Source organism: Heterocephalus glaber, unplaced genomic scaffold (assembly GCF_053883595.1).
Source record: "Heterocephalus glaber isolate CG9 unplaced genomic scaffold, H.glaber_assembly_v1.0 deba00001498, whole genome shotgun sequence".
Classification (NCBI taxonomy): Eukaryota; Metazoa; Chordata; class Mammalia; order Rodentia; family Bathyergidae; genus Heterocephalus; species Heterocephalus glaber.
The window spans coordinates 7,424,823-7,448,170 of record NW_028258321.1 but is presented as its reverse complement, the minus strand read 5'-3'; the positions used below and the strand labels follow the sequence as shown (position 1 = coordinate 7,448,170).

At 54.8% G+C, this 23,348-nt stretch overlaps 2 long non-coding RNA genes across 2 annotated transcripts in view; one reads left to right on the top strand and one right to left on the bottom strand.

Moving 5' to 3' along the window:
* Positions 1 to 4,092: 4,092 nt before the first annotated feature.
* LOC147825504 (uncharacterized) lies at positions 4,093 to 6,175 on the top strand. The gene is made up of 2 exons (XR_015440692.1): positions 4,093 to 4,224; positions 4,814 to 6,175. It is a non-coding gene; the product is annotated as an uncharacterized LOC147825504 (long non-coding RNA).
* LOC110346015 (uncharacterized) overlaps positions 4,223 to 23,348 on the bottom strand; it is a 64,529-nt gene continuing 45,403 nt past the window's right edge. The window contains exon 6 of the long non-coding RNA XR_015440690.1: positions 4,223 to 4,494. This is a non-coding gene — a long non-coding RNA (uncharacterized LOC110346015). The remainder of the gene's footprint in view (positions 4,495 to 23,348) is intronic.

The following is a 23,348-nucleotide window of genomic DNA, read 5'->3' as shown; positions in this document are numbered from 1 at the left end:
CCACAGGGTGGAATCACGTCCTGACACTCTATCCCCGATATCACCCACTGACCCAGTGTGGGCCTGCAGGGTGACTGACTCCCTACAACTCCAGCTCACAGAATGGAGTGTGAACAAAGGTGCTCCTGAGTGGCCTGGCAGAAGAACCCCTCCAGGGCCACCTCCCCTAGTTCCAAATGGCCAGGCCATGAGGGTCACTTTGGTACTGAGCCCAGAACCCAATTGCACATTGCCTTTAATGGGATTCCCTGAAAGAGTAGTGGGCATTGAGAGGGCAGGAAAACGGGCCCACCACCAGGCCTTCCCAATGACCTTGGAATCCTCACCAGAGGCTGGCTGGGCCTTAGGATTCGGAGAGTTCCAGCTCTCGCGGCAAAACAGTGAGTGCTATGGCTTCCCTGCATGTCTGTGCGTCTTTGTATTCGTGGGTGCCGCTGCCTTCACCAGTATGGCCACCCTCTGCTGCCCCTGCTCCAGCTGACCGCTCAGCCTGGGCAGAACACAGCCACAGTGACACCATGACCTGCAGACAGTAAGCCTCTGCAGGCTCGCCACTGCAGGAGGCTGTCGGGGCCCCTGGCAGAAGCTCCAGCTGTTGGCTGAAGGTCTGGGGAAGAGGATCATTCTTAGGTGAAATCCAAAGGAAAAGAAATGCCGAAGACCTGGTCATTAAGAGTGGAGACTTCCTGGGAGAGGTGAGAGAGGAGACCTCAGGGAGCAGGCCTGGGGCAAAGTGGCCTCCCGGGCATGCACCCTCCCCACCTACCTTTTCCGTCGTGCATTCTGCCATCCACGGAAACATCCCAAACCACAACTCTGAGGTCTGCCTCCACAGTCCAGAAGCCACCCATGGCTTCCCACTGCCCAGAAAACAAAGTCCATAGTCCTTCTGCCTGTGGACAAACCCAAGCCCTGCACAATTGGCCCTCCCTTTCTACCAACCTGCTCTTCCAGGCATGGTTCTCAGTGATGCTCCTGGCACCCTCAACAGACCTCCCATGCTGCATGCAGCCACATAAGGAAACTAGATATTTCCCCAACTTTCTTCTCTTTTTTCCCCATCCTACTTCCTGCCTGTTGGAATCCTAAGGTTCATCAAGGCCAGGTTTGGTGCCACTGCTCCCGGACCTTCAAGCCGGCCCCACGGTGACTACTACCAGTACGAGCAATGATTCCTGGAGTTTGATTTCTCCACCTCTGCAGTAGGGAGTTCTTGTCCTTCTCCTCGCCTGCTGAGGACCAGACTTGTTGGGTGCCATCCTCTTCAGCACAAGGCTTTGAGCAGCCCTGAGCGAGGGAGAGGGCAGCTGACAACGGGGCTTTGTGATATCTGATAGCAGAGCACGTGGAGTGCTCCACAGGCTTGGGAGCTGTGTCAGGGGTCCCAGCCCAGTCCTCCACGGCTCTCTTCTTTGGGCCAGTTCTCTCTGGGACCTCAGGAAATGTCCACCTCATGCCCTTTGCAGGAGAGGATTGGGCCTTCCTGCTACTGAGGAGGCCCCCATAGCCGTGAAGGAGCTTCTAGATGGAACTGACACACCTCCGTGCTGCAGGCTGCTAGTCTCATTAAGGAAGGCCTTCTCAGTAGGGGAGACTGCAGTTAACGCGCTGACAGCACCACTTCTCTCCTGGGCCTGCCTTTGGTATTAGTACACCCGGGCCTCCCAGCAAGGATCCCCAGCCCCCCCACCAGGTCCTCCAGTCTTCCCCAATCAGTTACTACTGACCCTCTGTTCCCCCCATTTAGCCCACCCTTTCAGTCCCCGACTCCTGGATGTCCCACCTCCAAATCTCCATTAACCTTCTTGATCCCCTGCCCACTAATTCTCCACCTGAACCCCCCTGCCCTCTGACCCATCCCGGCCCACACCGCCAGGCCCTGGCAGAACAAGCACCTGGCATCACAAATCCACCGCAGCGGGCTTGGCCCGCCACTGCCCCAAGCCCACATAGCCCGCTGGGTGCCGGAGCAGGGGCTGGGCAGCGTGGGTTCCGGGCAGGAAGGAGGCGTGGGCTGCAGCCTGGAGTCCCCACAAGGCCCCTCCGCAGCAAGTCTGGGAACTCGGCCCCCGCCCGCCCTCTCCGCTTCCATCAGAATTCAATTTCCGCCCGTAAGTGACTCCGCGGGCCCCTGATCCTTCCCGTGAGGAATGAGCCGCCCAGCCCGGGCCGTCCGTCACCCGCCGCCCTCGCCTCGGCCCCTGCTCCAAGGCCTGGTCGCCGTCGCCTCCCCCCCCCCCCGTCCCCGCCTCGCTGTCCCTCCCTCTGTCTCTCCCTCTGTCCCTCCCTCCCTCCGCTCCCTTCCTCCTTCGCTCCCTCTAACACCTCTATTCATCTCTGGGAGCAACATCATTTATTTTGCACTTCCCAGATAATTTACTTTTTTTCCCTTCTACAGGAATTCTCCATTTCCCTATAAAATGAAAATTCATCTAGAATTACATCTTATGTCATCATTATGTTTATTAAGCGTGGATGATGTATATGAACAGGACGGGCTTGCTGCTGAGTGCTTAATGGTGCATAAGATTAAGCCGAGGCTCTCAGCTGCGCAGCGACTCCCCTCCGGTTCCCCGTGGTCGAGGCATGCTGGGAGGACCAGTTCCGAGCGAGCGCACGGCCAGGTGAACGCGCCGGCCCCCGCCCAGCGCCCAGCCCGCCCGGGCCCAGGCGGGCGCCGGCGGGCGGGGGCAGCCTGGCCGCGGCCCGGTCGCCCCAGCGGGGACCCTCGCCCTCCCTGGTCGTGTCGGGGCCGCCTCTTGGCCTCTTCCGGGCCCCCACGCCCGACCCGGGGACTCGGCGTCCCCTCGGGCCCCGCTCCCGGGCCGCGTCCGTGCGTCCGTCCGTGCGTCCGTGCGTGCGTCTCCCTCTCCTCCCTGTCCCTCTCCCTCTCCTCCCTCTCCCTCTCCCGGCGCTGGCGGCCACCGCACTGCAGCGTGGCACCAGCAGTCTATGACAAAAACATTATCCTTCTGCTGCTAAACAATCCAATAAACCTCTCCACAGGGAGAAAGTTAACCTCTTGTCTCTTCGGCTGATGCCTTCCCGCCCACGTGACTGCTGCCACAGTAAATTCAAATCATTAGTCTCCTCACCCCATCAAAAAACTTCTATTAGTAATGGAGACCTCGCCGGAGACCTTCCGCGGAGAGCGCTGCCTTCCCAATTCCCAGTGGAAAAATTCTGCGCGAAAAACTAATTCTACTTTTAATAATCTGTCATCAGGACCAGAGGCAGTCATAAATTATATGGGAGCGCGTGCGAGAGCGCGCCACAAGAGGGAAATCAGGGCGAAAAATCAAAGCCCAAGTTTGACAAACTTTCCCGAAGATAAATAATAACTTACAACAGGATTAGTTGTAAAGTCACGCTCCGGCGCACAGCCACGGCGGCTCTCACGTCTGCGAGGGCGCCCGCCGAGGCACCTGTCACCGGCCGCCCCCCGCCGCCCTCCCCCCGGCGCCCTCCCCCCCTCCTCCCTGGGGCCTGCAGCCCGGGCTCACCTGTCTGCCCGGGGAAGGCCACCTCAGAGGAAGGGAGCCCGCTTCCCCTCCCTTCCCGCCCGCCTCGGGCCCCAGCTGCCGGGACCAAGGTCAGGGGAGGGACACAGGCTTCGCGGGGGTCTCGCTCTCTGGGGCCGTGACCTCGAGTGGGCCCTGGGTGGGGGCCGGGAAGGTGGGCATCGCCCTGGGCCCCTGACCCCGACCCGGGGGCCGTGCGGGGTGGGGCGTGGCCGACCGCACGGACTGTGGCCGCTGGGGTCGAGGTTCGCTCCCCGCGCCCGGAGACCCCTCCCCCCGCCCCGCCCCGCCCCGCACAATCTCGGCGCTGACAGCCGAGCGGGTGATAAATGCCGGCGACGCGGGGAAGGAATTGTGCAAAATAAAGAAGCATGTTCCAACAAGTCCTGTCAGGATTGTATTGATTTAATCATCTGCAGAAATACACATTCTGGATTACTGTAGCGTGCCGGGCCGGGCGCGGGCGGACGGAGTGCTGGCCCCGCCCCCGGCCCCGCCCCCGGCCTCGGCTCGCCACCCACCGGCCGGGGGCGGGGCCAGCTGGACCAGGGGCCTCTGGACCCCTGGCCAGCCCCGGCCGACTAGGTGGGCCTCGTGATCGGATCCTCGGTGTGGCCTCGTGGCCACCAGGAATCCCAGTGCTGGACGCGCCCCAGGAGACCAGCGCCTCTCCCGACTGGAGAACGCTGGAGGGTCCTGCCAGGTGGGAACCTTCGAGCCTGCGGGTGTTTGCAGGCCCAGGCGGTCCAGTACCGCCTCCCGGTGTGGCTGGCCATACTGCGGCTGCTTCAAGGGTGGGAGACCTTAGCTTCCGACAGCCCGCGGGGAGTTCAGCTCCACCAGCACTGAGAAGGTGTTCGGCAAAGTTTAAACCGACAAACAGCTTCCACTTTTGCTCCATAATCCAGCGGTGCTTAGCCCCCAGGGCGAAGACTTGGCGCTGGACTGGATTCTTTTGTTGGAGAACCTGACCCTTTGGAAGAAACACAGGCATGGAGAGGTGGTGAAGGGGTGAAGAGATTAAGCAGCCCCCAGAGGGGAAACCCAAAGGAAAATGGAGGAAAGAAATTCATTGATTTATTTAATATAATAAATAAACCCAGCACGGGAGGCTGAGGCAGGAGGATAGCCAGAGCTCGAGAATAGCCTGGTCTCCACAGTGAGTTCAAGGCCAGCCTGAACCACGTAGCGAGACCCTATTTCAACCCCCCTCCGCATTGATTTAGTACATTAAATCTCATGGATATGTCCAACAACCTGAATTGGCCACCTTTAATATCCTACATTCACAGGTGAGAAGCCAAAGTCCAGAGGTCACGTGACGAGGCCATCTTGTGGGAAGTTGGGAGCCAGGCTTCCAGGCCCGGCCTGCCACAGCGCACGCCTCTCCCGTTTAGGAGAGGACCACGGGATGACAGGGAGACGCGTGTGAGGAGCACAGCCAGCCTCGTCTGCTGCAGACCCCGGGGCGAGGGGCGCTGGTACCGGACCCCTCCCTCTGGCCCTGAAAACCACAAAGAGGGCCCGAGAGTGAGGGGCAGGAAAGGGGAAATCATGGGGAGTGAGGACTGCCGACAGACCTCAGAGCAGGAAGTGTTGCCACGCCTGGAGTTAGATCATTTTTGGAGGGCGAGGGGACTTCATCCCTCCTCGCCAAGGGCCCCTCCTCCGCAGAAAGCCGAAGGGTGGGCAGTGACAACTGAAAGCACGCGGGAGGAGGCAGACAATCGGAAAGACAGGCCTTTGGGTCCCCGAAAGCCACAGTAGGAGTAGGTGTGAACGAGACAAGAGGTAGGAAAAGAAGAGGTCGTTTATTCCTTTGCCCTGAGGGGAGGGGCCGTGGACTAAGCCAATAGAAAGAGGGATGAAGCATCTGCCCCTGTCGTGCACGGTGCTGGCTCCAACCCATTCTTCCTCCACTAGAGCTTTGTACTCAGCAAACACCCCCCACCCCCTACCCCAGTCAGCCAGGAAGGGCAGAGGGACACATCTGCTGATGGGAAGACATCTTTTAGATGCGAGCCGCCGTTCTGAGCACTTTACGCACGCATTAGCTCAGTGCTCATAACAGGCACGAGGTGGGCAACAGTACACCTTCATTTTACGAACCCGGAAACTGAGGCCCAGAGCGCTGTCTTGCTCTGCTACAGGTCACAGTAAGCAGCGGCGGGTGGATGCCCTGAGCCTGCGGCTTCTCTCCAGACCTGTGGACCACCTGTGACCTTGACCCGCGCCTCCCGGGCCTGCGCCTCAGTCTGCGCCTCTGTAAAGCGAGAAGATTGGGCCGATGCTCCCCCAGATCCCTTCCAGACGCAAAGGCAAAGACGAGGCGTGCGGGTCCTCCCCGCGCCACCGCGGCCCACTCACCCCTCAGCCCACGGCCCTCAGCCAGCCCCACGCAGGGCCTCGCGCGCTCGCCCCGCCCCGCGGGCCGCGCGTGACTTTAGCGCGCGGCTCGGCCCGGAAGGTGACCTCCTTCATCACGGATTCCATTTGCATCCGGAATCGCATGTACATGAAAAATGTGTCCGCGTGCGGCCCCGACTGCAGACGCAGATGAAATTCTGTGCCGAGCCTGATGCGCGGTAACCTTTGCAGATGGCGCCGCTATTGCTGAGAAATGGATTGCTTAATAAAGCGTATCATCCGGCATATTTGCTGCTTGGCTAGCCAAATAGAAGTTGTTTTTTGCACAAATTTCCTTGTCAAATTTGTCAATGTTCATGTCATTTTTGCTTTAGGTCACAGAGCAAGGTGCAAATTCCTGGCATCTTTACTAGTTGCAGCCAATTCCGGCGATTTCGGCGGTGACGAGGATTCTCGGAGGACTTGGCGCCAGCGCCCGCAGAGCGCAGCCCACGCCTCCTCCCGGAAGCCCGCCTGCCCGGGCCTGGTTGGGCCCGGAGGGGGCTCAGGCCCCGGCTCAGCGCCGCACTCGGCGTCCCTCCCCCGCCGGGGGGCGGCGGGACCACTGAGCTACATCCTGGCCCTGTCCTGGCTTTTTTAAGGAACTTCCCTCCCAGCGCTCCGAGGCTTAGCCCGGCGGGCCTCTGCCGCGCTGCGGAGCAGATCCGGAGGGAGAGCAGGGCTGGGAGAGGAGCCCCCACATTCCTTCCTAGCCCCACGCCCACTTTGAGCGGCACTAGGTGTCCCCACTTCCCCGGGAATCGTGGGCAGACAGACATCTGCAGACGGTCAGGATGTGAGCAGGGCGCCTTCCGGGAGGGAGAAGCTGGTTTCCCCGCTGGCCCTGAATCGCCCTTCGCACTCAGCTCCTCACAGCTCACCCGGCAGCCTGGCGGCCCAGGGTCAGTGCGCATGTGCGGGGGAGGGGGGTGTCAGTTTACCTGCACTCGGCCGACCTCGACCACGAGCAGCCAGGCTCTGTGCTGAGCTGATTCTGGGTTATCTCATAATATCGTGCTTAACCACCCCACGAGGCGTTCGGTCTTGCCGTCCCCATTTTAAAGTTGCAGGGTCAGCTCCAGGACTCGGGCGCACCATGGGCGTGCAGGCGAGCTTTGGAGCCTGGCCGGGGGGGGGGGGGGGCGGGCTGAGGAGGAGGAGGACGAGGAGGAAAGATGGATGGCAGGAGAAGGGCCCAGCGGAGCAGGCAGGTGCGGGGCTGTGGACTCAGGACAGGCATCTGAGAACATGTATGGGGCACAGACGCGGAGAGGCTGTGCACAAGTGTCTGGCTGGGATGTGAAAGGCCAGCCTTATGGGAAGCCTTGCGAATCCCAGCTCTGAGCAGGCCCGTGGGGAAGCAGCATGAAGGCTGGCACGCCGGTGTCTGCGCCCGCTGCTGTAGTCCCAAAGCCACCCAGGGCTGGAGCTCCAGATGTGTTCGCCCAGAGACTGAGCGGGCAGAGCCAGCTGGGTACAGGCGAAGGCCGAAGTGTGTTACACGGGGGAAAGGGGTGGGCAGGCTTGCGGAGGCATTCTAGCGAGGACTGCCAGACCTGCCTCCCCCGACGGGCCGGGCCGGGGTGGGAGCATGGTGAACTGGGGGTTGCGAGGGTCAGATGATGGCGGCGGGGGCGGGGCTCCCGTCACGTTATTAATGGCCGGCGTCCACTCAATTAAATCCAGCCTGCTTTTGTTGGCAGGCCTCTGCAATTACGCATCTCATTGCGGGCGGCCGCCCAAATGCATCCTGGGAGAAGACCAGCACTCCAAATTAACTTTTCTTGGCGCTGCGGGGGCTGGTTGGCCGGCACTGCCTGCACAGCAGCCAATCAGGGTTGGCTCCAAGGGGGGCGGGTCAAAAGGTGGGGGAGGGTAGCCAGCCTGGCGGGGTGCTGCAGGCCCAGCACCCAGCACCCACAAGGCCTCCCGCGGGACTCCCACCGAGGAGCCGGCCGGTGTTCGGGCTGCCCCTCGGAGTGCGTCGGACCTTTGTCCCCGCTGCTCTGAGAGGGAAGGTCACCCCACCCGGAGCACAGAGCCCTGAAAGCACAGATGCCCTGGAGCGAGGGCGCTGGTGTGGAGCAGGCGCCTGGGGTGCGAGCCCCGCTGAGTGCCCCCCTCGGGTGTGCGTGCTTGTGTGGGTGTGCGCGCGGGAGGCCCTTCTAGCCTGCCTCTGCTGTTACACCGCCGGTATAAAGCGCTTCATTAACCTGTCCATCAAAGCCCATTTCTCCCGCTCTGCCCTCCCTGCAGAGCCCCTGCTGTGCCTTCTCCCGCACCCCCACCTAGCATGGCTGCTGCTGCCTCCCAGAAGGCCCTGGGCCCTGTGTTGCCTGTGTGTGGCCGTGCATTCACAGAACACCATCTTTTCACATGCGTGGCCTTGCATCCGGCCATATGTGTGTCAAGAGTGCCTGTCCTAAGGCACCCTGGACTAGTACAAGAGTGCCTGGCCCTCAGCTGTGTGACCCTGGCCTTGTCACCTTCCCTCTCTGGGCCTGAATGTCCTCCTCTGTGTTGGGTCGCATGGGTTGGACTAAGGGATCCCTGACGTCCTTCTCTTCTGATCTGCTGAGTTCCAGTGAGCACACATGTGTGCAGGAGTGTGTGGGTTCTCTCCTGCTGGTTTCCCTCCCAGAGGCAGAGGCAGCACAGCAGTGCCCCCAGAGCCCACCACAGCTCTCCTGACTTAGAAGCCTTTCTGAGACCCCACGTGCCACCACCCACTCAGCCACTGTAGCTCAGGGTGGCCGGCTTCCAAGGTCTGCCCATGTGTGTGTGCGAGGGAGGCACCCACACATGGCACATGGGGCCAAGATGGGGCCAGCAGTGCCCACCTTGCAAAGGGCACCCCAACATTCAGGGTCACCTAAAAATCCCAAGCTTCGCATTATGGGGACCTGGCCTTGCTCCCACGTGCCAGGCCCTCCTTGGGGAAAAGGGGTGCCTTCTGTGATGGGGAGGGCTCTGTTCTCCCCACTTGTGGTTTCTTTATTGTGTGTTAATGAAACCCTGTTTCTTCTGGGCGTTTAATTCTTTCCATCTATTATGTTTAGACAACTCATTAACAATCATTCGTTATAATTAGACTTCAATTTTAGGCTCCTTTCTCAAGGGAGGCAATGCAGAGCTTTTACACATATTTGCATCATAGACAGCTTCCAAATCTCTGGGTGCCGCCCCCTCTAGCCATTTTCCCTCCCTCCCTCCCTCCCTTCCCTCCCTCAGGAGTGCTTACTCCCTGCCCCAAATGTCAGGGTGAGGATGGAGAGAGGACCTGGGTGTACCAACAGGACCCCCAGACCCTGCTGCTCCCAAAGTCTCCCTGGCCCAGGCCTGGCCCTGGCTGAGTGAGTCTAATGTGTGAATGTGGGGGTACTGAGCTAGTGCGTCCTCTCCCACCCCAGGGCTCTCTGGCTGCTAGTTCTTTCAGTGTCCCAGGCAGAGTCATATACATATGACTGTGTATGCCCACATAGACACACATGCACACATGTAAACCAGACATGCACAACCACTTAGGGGGTGGCAGAGGGTCTCTTGTGAGGATTGTTTTTCCCCAATTCAAAACTGAGACCCTGGTTCCCACTACCATACTTCCCCCAAATTCCCTTATATTTAAGGACTCCTAACCTTTTCAGTCTTTACTTTCAATATCATAGGATCTCAGTTTGATGAATGAATGTTTGTGGAAAGATTGAATGAGTTTTAGTGAAAAGAGCATGGATGGTAGAGTCATTATGGGGTTTAAATCCCAGCTATGACTGACTACCAAGTGACATGGTACCTAGTTTAGCTTCTCTGAGCCTCAGTTTACCATCTCTAAGATGTAAATAACAAGGCTGGCATGGTGGTGCACACCTGTAACCCCAGCACTCAGGAGGCTGAGGCAGGAGGATCCCGGTGAGTTCAAGGCCGGCCTGGGCTACATAGTGAGACCCTGTCAAAAAAAAAGGTGTGGATAATGTCTACCTTGCAAGGATTCTGTGAAGATGAAGGGAGATAATTAAAAATGTAAAGTACCTGGCATTTGATAGGTGCTTGGCCTGTGGTAGCTGTAATAGTTGATATCTGTGAATGCTTGCATTAGTAATTTATGAGCAACTATAATAATCCCAGAAAAGGCCTCATGCGTCATTCTGTGCAACTTCCCCAGCAGCAGGCCTGTCTCTCTGCAGACTTTTCAGTGGTCTACTTGAAAACATTTGTGGGCAGCGCAGTGCCCTGTCCCCTCCAGCACTGGACAGAGCTGTTCAGGAGAGAGGTTGCCCTCTGCTGCTGCCAGCCTCCTGGGAGCCTCCCCCGTCAGCCCTGGAGCTTCCTCGGAGCCCCTGGGCATCTGCTCCTGCTCAGCAGCAGACACCTGCTAGGCCTCCATCCGGAAGTAGAGGGGAGGCAGGATGGAGAGGGGATGCCCCAGTGGGGTGGGTGCCTGGGCAGAGAGGCAGAGAGGCTGACAGGAGAGGCAGGCGAGGAGTACGGCTGGACTCTAGAGGCTGCAGAACGAGGAGCCACAGGAGGGAAGACAGAGACAGAGAGGGGACACCGAGGGAGAAGGATTTTCTATCAACAAAACAGCAGGACAGATTCCGGCTGGTCTCTGGAAACGTCTTCATCTGGCGCCTGAGGCCAACTCTGAGCTCCTTTTAGCTCATTACTGGCAATTAGTCCTCTGGGCCCAGCCTGGGGAGGGGCACTGTTAGCTCGTGCTCCCCTGGACACACACCACACGCCATGAATCAAGCTGACGGCTGTTCCCATCCCGCCCGCCTCGCTCTGCTATGTGGCGTGGGAGCGCATGTTACATGGACGTGTGCAGGAAGACATCACGGGTGCAGAGCGAGATGCACACGTGCTTGGGGACTGGGCGAGGGAACAGGGAATGTGTGTGCACCGACAGGTCGTGCGTGTGTCTGCAGGCCCCGTGGAGGAGTCTGTGAGAGTGGAAGCTCAGGCGTGGCCCAGGACTCCGCCCCACCCCAGGCACCTGGCCCCTGCCCTGCGTGGCTGAATCGGGGCTGGGCTTCCGGAGGGAACAGAGAGCAGGCAGCTCCTGGAGTCCCCGCCTCAGCCCCATCGAAGAAAGAAGGGCTGTTCCCCTTCCTCGGAAGCGAGGACCAGGGCTCCACTGGGGTGGGTCCCAGGACCGGGGGACACCCTTAGTTTGTTCCTTGTCCCCAGCCCTTTCATTCCTAGTCAATGTAGCCCAACACTACCCAGTAGAAATACAAAGTGAGGGAAGAAAAGGGGCCAAGGGGAAGGGGAACGGGAGGGGTAGGGGAAAGGAAAGAAGGGAATGGAATTAATAGGAGGAAATGGAAACAAAGCCTCTGTAGATAGGGAGGGGTGGAGGGTTGAAGGGAGGGCAGGGGAAGGGAAAAATAAGAACCAGGAGAGATTATGCAAAGGTGCAAATCTCCAATGATGGATGTCATTCTATTGTACACCTTAAGTGTACCAATAAGATTAATTTTAAAAAAGAAAAATATAAGGGAGCCACCAATGCAATTTAAAATTCTCTAGTGGCCATTGTTTTTACAAAAAGATAAAAGACAATAGGCAGTTTTCTTTTTCAGCATTGAGAATTAAACGCAGGGCCTATGCGCTGAGCTACATTCCCTGCTCTTTTTTTCTTCTTTATATTTTGTTTCAAAACAGCATCTTGCTAAGTCGGTAAGTTGCCCATGCTGGGCTCCAACGTGTGATCCTCTTGAATCAGCCTCCCAGATGTTTGGGATGATAGGTGTGCTGGTAAAATTAATTTTAATAAAATATTTTATTTAACCCAATATAGCCATAATAAGACCATCTCTTTTTTTGAATTAAAAAATTTTGGAGCAAAACATTTGTTGGTACACTTTAGATACACATGATGAGAACGCTCACCATAGGGAGCCTGTACCTGTGCGTGGTATGCCTTGCTGCTGCCTTCCCCATTCCCCTCTGTTGACCCCTCTCCCCTCCTTGTGTACAAAAGTTTTCTTTCCATTTTTTCCTTTTATTTTTTCTTTTTTTCCTTGTCCCTTCCTTCCTTTGCCCCTCCTGTGTTCTCCTTCTCATTTGAACATTTTTTTCCCATTTCCTAATATCTGTTATACATTTTAGTCCTTATTTCCACTTTCAGTTTCTCACAGCAGACAAACAATCTGGTATTTAAACATACGTGGCTGATTTATTTCACTTGAGTGTGTGGTCTCAAGGTGGATCCATTTAGGTATAAATGTCTCAAGCTCAACCTTCTTTATGGTGGAGTGTAGTACTCTACTGTATAAAAAACCCACATCTTCTTTATCCATTCATCAGCTAATAGGCATTTGAACTGTTTCCAAGATTTAGCTATTACACCTTGTGCCACTATAAACATGGGTGTGCATATATCCCTGTAGTATGCTGCTTTTACTTCTTTCAGGAAGATACTGAGAAGGGGAACAGCTGAGTCAAATGGAACCTCTAGTTCTAGTTTTATGAGGAATCTGTCCACTGATTTCCACAGTGGTTGCACCAATCTGCACTCCCAGCAACAATGGAAAAGGCTTCTTTGTTTTCCCCACAGCCCTGCCAGCATTTGTTATTGGTTGATTTCTTGATAGCAGCCATTCTCTCTGGGGTGAGGGGGAATCTCAGAGTTGTTTTAATTTGCATCTCTTGAAGGACCAGTGATGTTGAATACTTTTTTATATATTTATTTGCTGTTTCTACTTCTTCATCTGAGAAGTCTGCATTCGTTTCAGATGCCCAATTTTGGATTGGGTCTTTAAATTTGGGAGCTCTGATTTTTTTTTTTTTTGAGTTCTTTATATATTCTAGATAGTAGTCCTTTGTCCAAGAAACAGCTGGCAAATTTTTTTTTCCCCACACTATGGGTTGTCTCTTTACTCTTTCAGTGGTTTCTCTTGCTGTCCAAAAGCTTTTTAATAAGATGAGATCCCAGTTGTTGATTCTTTGTGATATTTCCTGTGCAATCAGGATTTTGTTCACAAAGTCTTTGCCTACACCATTGTCTTCAAGAATTCTACCTATTCTATCTTCCAGCAGATTAAGTGTTTCTGTTTTGGTTTTTTTGGTTCTTTGGGTTTTGGGGGGGGGGGGGTTTGTACTGGGGATCAAGCTCAGGACCTTGCGCTTTTGAGGCAGGCAGCAGAACCACTGAGCTAAATCCCCATCCCCCCTAAGTGTTTCTGTTTTAATATTTAGATCTTTGATCCATTTCAATTTTAGTTTAGTGGATGGTAAAAGATATAGGTCTAGTTTTAATCTTCAGCAAGTGGAAAGCCAGTTTTGCCAGCACCATTTATTAAAGAGACTATCTTTCTTCCAGTGAAACTATTTGGCTCCTTTGTCAAAGATAAGGTGCCTGAGGGGCCTGGGATTTAGCTCAGTGGTTCCACCACCTGCCTCAAAAGTGCAATGTCCCGAGTTAGATCCTCGGTAACAAAACAAAACAAAAGATAAGGTGCCTGAGTATGTCTGCAGTTGTTTCTGCATCTTCTAATCTATTCCATTGATCCTCAGGTCTGTTTTTTTTGCCAACACCATGCTGGGTTTTGTTTTGTTTTGTTTTTTGGTACTGGGGATCGAACTCTGGTCCTTGCACTTGCGAGGCAGGTGGCAGAACCACTGAGCTAAATCCCTGGCCCTGGGTTTTGTGTTTTGTTTTGGTTTTTTTTTTTTTGGTTCCGGGGATCAAACTCAGGTCCTTGGGCTTGCACAGCAGGCAGCAAAACCACTGAGCTAAATCCCTGACCCTGGGTTTTGTGTGTTTTTTTTATCAGAGTAGATCTGCAGTACAATTTCAAGTCAGGGATTGTGATGCCCTGATGGATTCACTGATGAATTCTACAAGAAATTCAGAGAAGATCTAATGCTGCAACTTCTCAAACTCTTTAATGAAATTGAAAGGGAAGCAATACTCCCAAATTTATCCCTGGAAGCAAGCATTACCCTAATACCAAAACCAGAGAAGGATCCAACCAAAAAAGAGAACTACAGGGCAATCTCCCTAGTGAACATAGATGCAAAAATCCTCAATAAGATACTGGCAAACAGAATGCAGCAAATCATCAAGGAGGTTATACACCATGACCAAGTAGGATTCATCCCAGGAATGCAGGGATGGTTCAACATACACAAATCAATAAATGTGATTCACTATATTAACAGAGCCAAGGACAAAAACCATATGATCATCTCAACAGATGCAGAAAAAGCATTTGACAAGGTGCAACACCCATTCATGATAAAACCCTACAAAAAATTGGAATAGAAGATCTTTATTCCATCTATGACAAACCAGCAACCATCGTCATACTAAATGGACAAAAAACTGAAAACTTTCACTCTAAAATCAGGAACAAGACAAGGATGTCCACTGTCACCACTCTTATTCAATATAGTTCTGGAAACATTAGCCAGAGCAATGAGACAAGAGAAAGAAAGAAAAGGAATAAGGATAGGAAAGGAAAAAGTTAAATTATCATTTGCAGATGACATGATACTCCCTATAGAAGATCTCCAAGAGACTTCTAGATGTAATAACCAAATTCAGTAGAGTAGCTATATACAAAGTCAACACTCAAAAATAAACAGCCTTCTTGTACTCAAACAACAAACTCACTGAGAGAGAAATTAGGGAAACAACACCTTTCACAATAGCATCTAAAAAGGCCCAGGGATTTAGCTCAGTGGCACCTAGCCTGCCTCGCAAGCCCAAGGTCCTGAGTTCCATCCTCAGTACCAGAAAAAAAATAGCATCCAAAAAATAAAATAACTAGGAATCAATCTAACAAAGGAAGTAAAAGACCTCTATGTTGAAAACTACAGTATTCTAAAAAAGGAGATTCTAAAAAAAGAGATCGAAGAGGCTATCAGAAAATGGAAAGACATCCCTTGTTCCTGGGTAGGAAGAACCAAGATAGTGAAAATGGCCATACTTCCAAAAATTATTATACAGATTCAATGCAATCCTGATCAAAATTCCAACAATATATCTCACCAAATTAGAAAAAAAATCCTAAAATTCTTTTGGAGCCAGAAGAGATGTAGAATAGAAAAGGCAATTCTGGATATGAATACCACCTTACTACGTAATCAATTTTTAAGAGTATTCTAGCCAAGGGCCGGGGGTTTAGCTCAGTGGTTCTGCTGCCTGAGTCCTGAGTTCGATCTCCGGTGCCAAAAAAAAAAAAAAATCTATATGTTTCATTTACAGCACATTCCGCGTAGTTCAGCTACATCTCAGGTATGCAGGAGACATGGGTGGCTGGGCCCACCATGTTGGGCGGCACAGATCTGCAGCGGGGCTGGCTTGGTTGTTGCCCACAAGCTGCTATGCGTTGCAGGAGCCAGTGGAGGGCAGGGAGAAGCCAGGCTGGACTGGGATCTGTGCTCACTGTGCCTTGGATGCTGCCGCTGCAGTCTTCAGGCCTCCCTGCCCACCAGCAGCACCGGCCCCTGTCCCAGTGTGGCAGCCTGGACACACAGGTTCGGTTCAGACAGAGCCTTGCTCTGGGAAGGGCTTCTCTTGGTCTCCCTTGCTTCTGTGGTTCAGACTGCAAGTGACACTCTGTGCCTTCCATTCTCATGCGTGCCCCTCCCTTCTTCATCTAGGAGACTTTGTGTGGGAGCAGAGAATGGCAGGGAGTGGGAGTCAGGAAGGGCTGGTGGGATAAAGCCTTGAAAAGCCCTCCTGAGGAGGGGTGGGAAGGACGGTGAATAGGAAGTGGCCACAGAATATCCTTGCATTTCCAGAAGGTGGATCTTCAGCACAACGGCCCCCTGATCCTTTCAAATTTCAGCCTCCGCATCCTCTTGGATTTATGGGGCCTCTTCAGACTACCCCCCTGTTCACCCCATGCCTTCACTTCCCTCAGACTCGGCCTCTCTTTGTCCCCACATCCGGGCCCTGGCAGTCTCTGTCTCTCTGCCCTCGGCCCTGGCCCGTCACCTCCTCTGCTGACTTCCTAGCCTCACACATCCTCTTCCATTTGACCCCCAGCCCAGGATGCAGGGACCTGGAGCCGGGGGAGAGCCAGGCTCTGCTTGGGTGTGAGCCCTCAGCCCTCCCCCCAGGGCTGCAGCGATTCCACAGTCTCGGCTAGAGGGTCCCGGGCCCCTCACTAATGTAAGGTTATTGTAATTGATATGAAGGTAATTGATAATGTGTTACGGTGAATAATGTCTTCAATTTTCTGCTAAATCCCATTTTTGTAGCCATCTGGGCTCCTCCAACTGCCCCCCTGGGACGCTGGGTAATAGAGAGTAATTATTCTCAAGTCATTTACTTTTTCAAAGTGTTTAGTGCTTATCTGTTTTACAATTAAAATGGAAACGACCCTGATTCACTTCCTTTCTTTTTTATTTAAATAGCACTCACCCCCCCACACACACACCCCTGCACCACAGACTTAGTCACACAACCACAGTGGCACACAACTCTCCAACACTGTGTGTGCGCCGCGTTGAAAGACAAAAATGCACGCACATTTTCTTTGTCAGTCATATGAAAAACACACACGTGCAAGCTACGAGCTTAGTTCAGACCTAGGCACAGCCTCAGCGCCGAGACAGGGCAACCCTTCTGGCATCCCCTGGAGTAGGCAGGAGGCCTGGGAGTGGGCACGTTGGGCAGACAGGAGAAGGAGTCACCTTGGAGAGGAGTCGAGTGTGCCAGGTTCTGGCAGGATCTGGGTGTGCATGAGTGTGCTCTGAATGCACAGTTCCTAAGTGGACTGAAAGCAGCAATGTGAAAGCAAGTTCATAGCCTTCTGCTGTGCTCAGATATGAGTCACTGGTGTGGCCAAGTGTGTCTGGGGGGTTCACACCCAGCTGCACGCTGATGGAAGCCCCTGGCCTGCAGCCCCAGCTGGCACATGGTTCTTAGCAGTGAGGTGAAACCAAAGCCACAGTCTCACTGAGGTGGCCCAGGACCCGGACACCAGACCCACCTCACGGGGACTGAAAAGGCTCCGGACTGTTCCGTGGCCCACCAGAACGGCCCGGCCTGCTGGCTGCTGCTCCAGCCTCGGCCCCCACCAGAGGCCCCCAGCGTCACCCAGGGTGAGGCTCTCATCCGCTGTGCCACACGCTTGGGTCCTTGGCACGTCATGCTCCAGCGAGGACAACTGCGTCAGGCCGTCACGGGCACGCGGTTCTAGGACGAGGCTCGCTTTTGTCCGGACGGAGGAACCGAGGAACTGAGTCTCCTGCGCGGTCCCTGCGGTCCCTGCCCGCCCAGCACACCTTCTGGGGAGGCCTCAGGCGTATCTTTTTGAATGTTTGTGTTCGAGCACCGCATAAATCGACGCATTGCATTCCCAATGGGGAATGTCGCTGCTGCAGGGGGAGGTGGCCATAGCGGTGCAGGACTCCTGCGGCCTGGTCCCTGTCCCTCCGGCCTGTCTTCCCGGCCTGGGGCTGCTTTGCGGCTCGCCCTGCTGTTCCTCGCTCCCTTGTCCGGCCCGGGCCACCTGGCCTCTCCCTGACTCGGCCCCTCTACCTTCGCGGAAGAGTAAACGTTTAATTTTTTGGCTGTTAATAGATTTAATGTTCATTTGTTGGTAGCCCGGGGGCAGGAGAGCGTGACATTTCAAATAATTGTTTCGGGGGTATCCTCTGGAGGGAGAGCGGAAAATGCGGACAGGGTCTGAGCGAATGGCTGTGTCCGCTCCCTGTACTGCCGCCAGCGCGGGAGGGACGGGCGGGCCTGCCGAGCCTCAGCCCGGTTGGTCTGTTAGAAGGGAAGGTAGGACGGCCACCGGCGCCTGCCTGCCTCAGGGTTACTGCGGCCAGGAGGCGGGGCGCCGGCCTGAGAAACGGCACGGGACGGGACGGGACGCGGACGACGACCGAGCGGTGCGAGCTGCTGATCGAGCCCAGTCTGCTCGTGTTAAGCCCGGAGGAGGTGAATGCGCACCTAGGGCAGCCGGGCGGAGAAAACAGTGCTCCAGGCTAGCTGGGAACAGCAGACTTGGTTTAGTGTGCGGGGACCCAAGCACGAGTCCTAGTGGGCAGCGGAGGCAGAGGGACCACGGCACACAGGAAGGGAGAGAACAGAGGCCTCCTTGCCCCGTTGTGGGCAATCTCAGTTTCCTTCCTTCCTTTTTTTTTTCTTTTTGAGACAAGGTCTCTCTATGGTCTTGAACTCACTATGTGGCCCAGGCTGGTCTCGAACTCACAGTGATCTTCCTGCCTCAGCCTCCCTAGTGCTGGGATTTCAGGCGTGCACTGCCATGCCTGGAGAGAGCGAGCGAGAGAGAGAGAGAGAGAGAGAGAGAGAGAGACAGAGAGAGACAGAGAGAGACAGAGAGAGACAGAGAGAGACAGAGGGAGAGAGAGGCCCTTAAAATCCTTGAATGTATTAAGATTGTGGTGTGGCACTGTCTACATCATATTCCAAGCCTTGGAACCAATCCAGGGTCCACTGGCAAGTCAGGGCTCTAGACCACAAACCCACCCATTTCCAGAGATCCAAGGTCCCCCGCGTTCCCCAGCATTTGAACCCCTTCCACGCATCCGAGCTCACTGGAGGCAAAGGAAGCCAAGACAACCTTTGCCTTCTGGGGTTACTGTGGGTGACCTGATGCCTCCAAAGATGGCAATGGCAATGCCTAGGGTGTGCTGGCACATGCAAAGAACTGGCTATTTGGGGGCAGGGGACCCATGTCCAGAAAATATCTAGCTGGCCTCTTATGGGAGGCAGCATTTAATCTGGAGCAGAGTTTTTACCAGGCCAGAGAAATAGGCTACTATAGTAATAAGAATAAAAACCCATCTTCCTTTCGCCTTGTCTCAGTCGTAGGGACACATACCCGACACCCAGGACTTGAAGGAGGGCAGGTTTGTTTAGGCTCACTTCTTTAGTCCACAGGTGGCTGGCTCCCAGGCAGGAGGAAGGTGTGGTGGAGGGTCTGGTGGAAGGAAGCTGCTCACACCATGTTGACAGACAGCAGAGCGCGAAGGAGGAGCCAGGGAGGGAGATGCAGCCCTCTGACCAGGCCCCACTGCCCAACTGCAAGGCAGCTGTTTGTGCCCTGTGATCCATCACCTCCCAGAGCCTCACCTATGAGCGCGTGAGGCTGGGGCATCTACATATGGACCAGAACATCCCTCAAAAGACAAAGGCAGTGGTGATAATGGCACTCACTCCAGGCATTCCACACTAGCTGCTACATTTGACTTGTGGTAACAACTCTGTGTGTACAAACGCCATTATGTACCTCACCACAGAGACAAGGAAATTAAGTCTCCGAGAGGACCAGCAAGCTGGCCAAGGCCATGGCCCCTCCTAGTGTTGAGACAGAGTGAAGTGGGGGTCTCCCTCTCCTCCCCCCTCTCCGAAGACCAACTTTGACAAGAGGGTACCCTCATGTACTGTGCTGCTTTCTCCTGTCTGCTAGGCGTCAGGTATGGGAGTCTGAGACACAGAATCTGCCCTTGGGCAGCTCACATCTGGTGAGGAAGACCTTTGAGTGAGGCAGCCACAAAGCAAGGGCAGGACGCAGCCCGGAGAAGCCCTCAGTGCCCTGGGATAGCAGGAAGGCCTGACTCAGACGTGGGGGCCACAGGAGCTGGGGCAAGGACTGGCAAGAACTGAGCCAGGCAAAAGGAGCAGTGTTCCGGCCCAGGAACTGGGACCTTGGATTTTGGGCAGAGGGACAGCAAGCTCAGGAGAGCAGAGATGAGGGACAGCATAGCTGTGGGCGTGAGGCCTCTGCAGAGCTGGGTGGCAGAGGAGGGCTGAGGGGGCTCCGAGGGGCCAGGCCACATCATGTCCGCTGGACTTGCTGAGGAGGAAGGCTTGTCATGCTGCTGGCACTGAGTGAAATCAGGCCAAACGAGGGACTCCTTCACACAACATCTCAAGTTTAAAAGCATCTGCCAGGACCTTTCGAAAGCAGAGATGGGGCCTGTAGTAAGCCTGCCACCGCAGTGGCCCGGCCAGCCTCCCCTAATCCACACGGCTGCCCTGGGCCTGCCCTCAGATGCGGCCCTTGCTGCACTGTGTTGGCTCTCGTCACTCTCCCCCGGGGCATCTTGGGCCCACTTGCCAGTTCGCACATCAGCGTGGTGGCAGCGAGGGCACAGCGGTGGGAGCTGGATTGCTCTCGATTGTTTCTTGGTCCTGTCGTGGCTCACCTCTCCTCTTGGCTCCGGGAGTCGTGGTGCACACCCTGTACCTCCCCTCTGGGCGCCGCAGCACAGTGCCACAGACTGGATGCTGTGCAGACTCAGTTCTGGAGCCTGGGGAGTCCAAGATCAAAGTCCTGCCGTGCCCGGCCTGGGGAGGGCGGCTTCCTCGGAGATGGGCACCTTCAAGTGGAAGCCCCGTGACGGGGAGGGTGGACAGGCTACCACTGCTTTTGGGGAGCTAGGGTTTCAGCATATGAATTTTGGGCAGACAGCATTCGGATCAGAACCACCACCGTCTTTGAAGAACGTGTCCTTTGCGGGGATGGAGAACAGGCACCTTCCACCGGGCAGATTTGGGCCATTTATTTATTTATAGCTTTTTGAGACAGGGACTCACCATGTAGCCCAGACTAACCCCAAACTCAAGGCAATCCTCCTGCCTCAGCCTCCCTAGTGCTGGGATCACAGGCGTGCACCACCTCGCCCAGCTAAGGGCCCTTTATTTTTTAAAGACCTGTCTAGTCCTTCCCTCTGCCCAAAACAGAAGGTCCCTGCCAAAAGAGACTCAGTCTCTTCATGGCCTGGAAGCACGGAAACAGCCTGCCACCTCCCCACATGGAACTGCTATGGGAAGCAGTGAAACCCTTGGCTGCCAGAATCACTGGACGCTCCAAGGCTTTCTGAAGTTTGTCCCCAGAGGAGAATGAGTCCAGGCACTTTCTGGAGGATTATTTTTGGCGAGAAAGCCAAAAAGGCTTCAGTCGGAACATAGGCCTGGGACACTTAGCATAGGAGCAGCACCAAGGACAGAGGTGGCGACGGGCTCTTCCCCCAGGGCTCTGGGGCTGCCACCGGGACCCACAGCTCCTGCGCCTCCTCCCCAGCCCAGGTCAGGCCAGGGGCAGGCAGAGGGAGGAAGCCTACAGGGTCAGCGCTGGGCACAGCGATCGCCCCGCGTCTTTGACGAGGAGGCAACCCCACCACCTCGGGGGCAGGCCTTGTCCCTGCACCCTCTGCGCCAAGCACGGCGACAGAGAAGACCGCCTCTCCCTTCCTGCTGCCTTCAAGATACATAATCACCGGGAAAATGGTTAACTGTACAGAAATGCAAAGAAGCCAAAACAAAGCCCGTAAGAGTCACATAATCACCGTTGCTATTTAGATACCTCTTTCTGCTTTCAAGTAAACATAGATAAAGGCGTGGGCTCCAAACTGGATCATATTCTGTGTTCCGTCCCATACTGCATACCATTTTAACATGAATATCGCACGGATGCCGCTCCACTTGAATCAACACAGAGCTACGTGATTGCCTTCACAGCTGCGTCACAGGCCCCTATTTTAGGGACTGAGTCGATCTTCTGTTAATAAGATGTTTAGGTTGTTTCCAGTTTCACACTGTTTTAAATACTCAAAGATGAGTGTGTTTGTGGACAGATGTTTTTGCATTTATACAATTATCTCCTTAGGGTAATTTCTTCAAAATGGAATTATTGGATCAAAAAGATACACAATTGGGCCAGGGATTTAGCTCAGAGGTTTTGCCACCTGCTGCCCAAGAGCAAGGACCCGAGTTTGATCCCTGGTACCAAAAGAAAAAAAAAGATACACATTTTATATTTGGGCACATGTCATCAAACTGCCTTCTCAAAAAGCTGTACACTGTATATTCCTATCCAAAGAAGATATTGTTAGCACTGGGGATTTAGCTCAGTAGTGCTGCCACCTGCCTTGCAAGCACAAGGTTCTGAGTTTGATCCCTGGTACAAAAAAAAGAGATATTTTTAGTCCTTTACCCTTTGCTGTCAAATGAATGGGCTCTTAGCCTGGCCTAGTGTGCACACCTGGAGTCCCAGCACTCTGGGAGGCTGAGGCAGGAATGCAGCAAGTTTGAGCCCAGTCTGAGCAACTTAGCAACTTAGTGAGAGCTTGTCTGAAAATAGACATAAAAGCCTGGGACTGTAGCTCAGTAAGGAGGCCTGGGGTTCAGCCCTATTGCTGGAGGGGAGGGGATATACAACAACATAAACTAGTTCTTGGGCCGGGGAATTAGCTCAGTGGTAGTTGCAGCAATTGCAAGGCCCTGGGTTCAGCCCCCATCATTGGGGAGAGAAGTTTAACCTGATTCTTCAAGCCTGAATCTAGGGGCATGCACGTGTGATGGTGGTAGCCCTGGCAAGCCCCACATGCATGTCCACTGCGTATTGGTCTGTGTGGTTCCAGCTGGGCTTGAACTCACTGTATAGCTCAGGCTGGCCAAAAACTAATGATGGCCCTCCTGCCTCGGCCTCCTGAGTGCTGGGATTATAGGCGTGTGGCACCACCATGCCCCTTTGTTTTCATATAGAGACTACAGACAACTAAGCGATGAATCCAAAGAATTGGATTGGATTTGTTTCCCAGTGCTGGGGAGTGAGCCAGGGCCTGGCCTTTTCTGGGCCTGCCCAGGCTATTCTGGCTGTTGGTCCAGCCTCTCTGGCCCCGCTGCTGCTGACCCACTGTCAGCCTCACTGTGTCTCTGAGGTCCCCTGACAAGGCTGCGGGGAGGTGGGGTGGACAGAGCGCCCCGGGCAGCCTAGACGCTCCCAAGTCACCAAGCCAGCTTGCCCACGGGTCCCCTGAAGGAAGCCTGCGACTGTGGGGGAGGAGAGCACGCTGGGGCTCAGGTTCTTCCTGCACATGGCGACCACTTCATAGCATCCAGGCAGGGTGGCGTCTGCCTTCCACCTCAGCACTCTGGGAGGCTGAGGCAGGAGGACGCCAAGGCTGAGCCCAGCTGGGGCAACTCGAAGACTTAATGAGCCCTTCTCTTAAACATAAAATGAAAAGGAGGTGGCGAGGTAAGGCTGCAGCTCAGCCCCTCACAAGCAAACACCTGCGTGAACACACCCAGTCACCTGCCATTCACCCCTGTGCAGTCTCACACATAGCCTGTGTGCCCGGAAGTGGAGTCACAAGTCCTGCCCCATCGTGCTCCATGTCCTACAACCCGCGGGAGACCCCCTCACGCGGCCACAGAATTCAGTTATACTTTCACATCCCTTTAAAATCCTTGGACACAGAGTTACCCAGGGAGCCCTACAGTACCAGAGCTCAGCCAGCCGCCCCCCTATTTTACAGAAGGAATGTGGCTCCCGCAAGGCCGTGCTCCGCATTTACCCAGTCTCACAGCTCCCACACTCCTGCTCAGTCCCTTCCCTCGCTCCCTTAGGCCTCCTGTGCCAAGGCCTTCTGCTCAGATAAAGCAGCCCACTCACGGAGAGGCAGGTGGCCAGGTGAGTGTAGCACGTG